This window comes from Mangifera indica, chromosome 17, assembly GCF_011075055.1.
Source record: "Mangifera indica cultivar Alphonso chromosome 17, CATAS_Mindica_2.1, whole genome shotgun sequence".
Lineage (NCBI taxonomy): Eukaryota > Viridiplantae > Streptophyta > Magnoliopsida > Sapindales > Anacardiaceae > Mangifera > Mangifera indica.
Genome location: NC_058153.1, coordinates 7,519,156 through 7,523,256, shown reverse-complemented (window position 1 = coordinate 7,523,256; position 4,101 = coordinate 7,519,156).

The window sequence follows — 4,101 nt, the reverse complement described above, 5'->3', positions numbered from 1 at the left end:
TAATACTCAAGTGGTCGAAGTGCCAAATACCTATTTTGACTTAGTCTGATCAATAAGTCAGTTATAGTTCAGTTAAGATTAAATGAGTTTTCACCTATAAATGCTCAATATAAAATTAGATCTTCAGAGATCATGAGATATGAGACACAAGGTCAAATTAGTGAGATAGGTTAGAGAGACCCAATAGGTCTTAAGAGTTCATTTAGTTCAAAAGTGGGTCCACATCATCCAAATGAAGTAAATAGCTTACTCTTGATTACCAGTTAAGGTGAATTGTGCCTAAGGGCAAAATAGAAATTTAATATGTTTTGCATTATGTTCTTACTTATTAAGTGTTTATCATTCACCTTCTTCTATTTTGTCTGTTTTGTAGGATATAGAGTTAAGTGATGGATGTAGTCCGAGGCTATAATGACATAAACAACAAGGGCAATCATGTCATTTTTACTTTTATATGTGTTTTAGACCCTTTTGTTAAATCATGGATATTCTATTATGGTATCTGAATATTTAAACCCATTTTGACATAGTAATGATATCTTTTGCATGTTTTCATTGTACATTTTTAAATTAAGAATTTTAGTATTGTTATTAATAAAGATGATTTAATGTTTTGTTCTCATTGAAATGACTACACTGAGGGTAGTACTTTTAAAAAGGGTGTTATGTAAAATATATGCTTTCATGGACAAAGAATGTCACAAAAAATTACAAATATGACCTTTATTAATTAACTTGTATCGTCGTAGGGATTCACTTTGAAACACCAACCGTAACAATCTTTCACTTACATTATAGTCAATCATCTATGCAAACAACATCGGATAATTGTATGTGCCCATCATAACTTCTACTATGACAAAGCATTCATTGATATATTATGTTCAATGAGTTTTCAAAGATTAATTAACCTTTTCCTGTGTCAGTCATTACTGACAAGATGAATTGTCATAGTATGCAATCAAATAGTTTGGTGATACTATGACTCATGAAACATTTGTTTGGCACTAATGGTACCAAATCAATGATGCTAGAAGTCAAATTTTACGGTCTAATATGCCTTTTTAAAGCCTTGCATTTTGAATGTCTCATGCTCGACTTTCAATTATAATTTATTTAAAATATATGACCAATAGTTTCATTTATATTATGTATTTCACAACTAGATTTATCTTATGTCACTGCTCCCAATTCAATGACTTCATCCTTCACAAACCAAAAACTGATCCATATTTCTTTTTAGAATTTCAAGGATATTTCTTAATGTGTCATCCAACAATGTTTATCTGGACATAACATGATATTTCTAAAAAGTTGAGATATCAACTTTGAATGTATATCATGATACTCATGATTATTCTAATAGCTGGTGCAAATAGAAATTTAATCATCTTTGTCTCTTAATTTATGTGTTTAGTGACACATATCCACGAGAGGTATATGTCATCATGACGAATAAGAATCCTTTCAAATTCTTGTTTGTTGAATTTGTCTACTATAAACACTTTGACTTTAATTAATAAGCTCATACGATCAATAACAATAAATCAGATGACATGGACTAGTTAATTTAAGTCCTTTTACAAAGGATTACTTGGTTATCATGGTATTTCTAAAAAGTTTAGATATCAACTTTGAATGTATATCATGATATTCATGATCATTCTAATAGCTAGTGCAAATAGAAATTTAATCATCTTTGTCTCTTAATTTATGTGTTTAGCAACACATATCCACGAGAGGTATGTGTCATCATGACGAATAAGAATCCTTTCAGATTCTTGTTTGTTGAATTTGTCTATTATAAACACTTTAACTTTAATTAATTAGCTCATACGATCAATAACAATAAATTAGATGACATGGACTACTTAATTTAAGTCTTTTTATGAAGGATTACTTGGTTACCTAAGTCTTATGTATGCTACAAATATGACATTTTGATTATGATATGTTTATTATCTTATGGATATACAATGTCAAAATTGTCATTGTAATCTCACTCTTTTTGTATACATATTTCATATTCAGATTAAGAAAACCGAAAGATTTTATGGTTTTATTTGTATGAATATTTCTAGATTCCAACATTCACATGAGTTCTTAAATAAAACTTATTAACCTACATACCCGACCAACTCCTTTTCAAGGTTAATACCATTGGTTGTGATATGGTCACAACCATTCTAGATTTTATCCATTAGAGTTATTCTTGACAATTAATTGTCAAACTTTTAATGGTATGCACCACTTATGAATGCATATGATTTTAACGTCACTTGTAGGTTTCAAACTTTAACGTCATGAATGACCTATGTGTTTATCAAGAGTTATAAAAATTTTAATTTCTATAAACTCATAATGCACCTCATCATTTCAACATTATTTTGTATACATATGCTAATAACCTGTTTCTTTTTAGGAGTGATTAATCTCCTGTTGTGATGTTCAACCATCTTTTAATAACACATTCTCTGTTTTACTTCTATCTTTCTTGTGAGTTAGAATCCCATTTGTTCTTTCAAAGAATGACATTTAAAAGAATCTTCTGAAACAGAATTAAAATTTGTTCGATACTAAAAGGGCAACATTTTTTAGTTTCCTTTAGAATATCATACAAGATAATTTATTTAACATATTGTTCAATTAAATCAAGTTAGTTGTTTAACATTAATGTTACTATCATTGTCAAATATATCATTGGACTTCAATCCAATGTGTACAAAAAATATTAAACATGTTATAAATATAAACGTGGGTTACAATATCTAAGGTATTACTTTAAAATATTTAGTGGATATTAAAACTCCCATTACACCATAGGTATTAAATTGGGTTATTTATCTTACTTATTCACCTTCTTAGTTTAACCAAATTGATTGAATGCACGTATTAACAAATTCTTTATTTCATTTTTGAATTCCTTGAATTTTTTCAAGGAATTTAGATTTGTATTTTTGAAGATTTACAAATCATATTAATTGAAATTTTCAATGAATCATATGAAATTCAAACTTGTTGTGTTCAACACTAACTGTTAATTCTCATTGTTTAGATAAAATTCAACAATCAAATAATGCTTCTAGTAAAAACAGGGAAAGATTGACGTAGCTACCTTTGTTTAAATGACATAATCAATATCCATCCTTCGACAAAAATTGAATTATTCAAAATTCTAATCATGATGAGATGTGATTGATGAAGTTTTTTTAATGAAGAAAAAAGTTTCGAGATGAACCCTAATGAGTGGTTGTGTGCAAAAATACATTGATGAAATGAATCAAAGCGTCATGTTTTTGAAAGAAGGGATAAGAGAGAAGCCTTTAAGACTTAGGTTGTGTGCATAATTAATCTAGAAATAGAATCAAAGGGATATTAAGGTATGAGATAAGTTGTGTGCATGTAAGAGTATCTGATAGGTCATCTATGACACTCATGTATTCCCTTTTATTGTTTTTTAGGTTGGAGGTAAGATGGTAAGGTTGTGGGAAGAGTGCATGTCAGTTGAATAGGATTGCATATTTTATGTTTTTATGAGTCTATTTATGTTTATGTGATGAGTTGATATGACTTGATTTTATCTTATGTAGCTCATGTACCAATTATAGATTTTGAGTATTTGAATTTGTATTATCACAAACACTTTTTACATGTTTTTTTATAAAATTTATTTATACTCATTTATTAAAATTGTTTTATATTCTACTACTTTGAAGAAATATATGTTTTCTGAAAAATCAAGCCAACACATCTTTTAGGATGCAATTATATTTGAAGGAATTTATCTGAAAAATAGTACTATAATTTTTTGTCCATAAAAAATATTAAAATTAAGGTTAATATTATTATTTTTTAAAATATATTATTAACAATGTATTGTATTAGATCTATAAAGGGAGAGAGAAATGTATTGTTTTCGATGCACATAGAGAGGGGAGCGCATACACACCACTTTTTATATTTTTCCGGTATCATTCCCTTGTAATTCTAATATATTTTTTTTCCTCATATTTAATAATTAAGTGCTAACACAGCTTAGTTACTACATCACAGGCAATCCGTCGATGAGAAGTGAAAATTACAAGTTGTACCCTTTCTTTT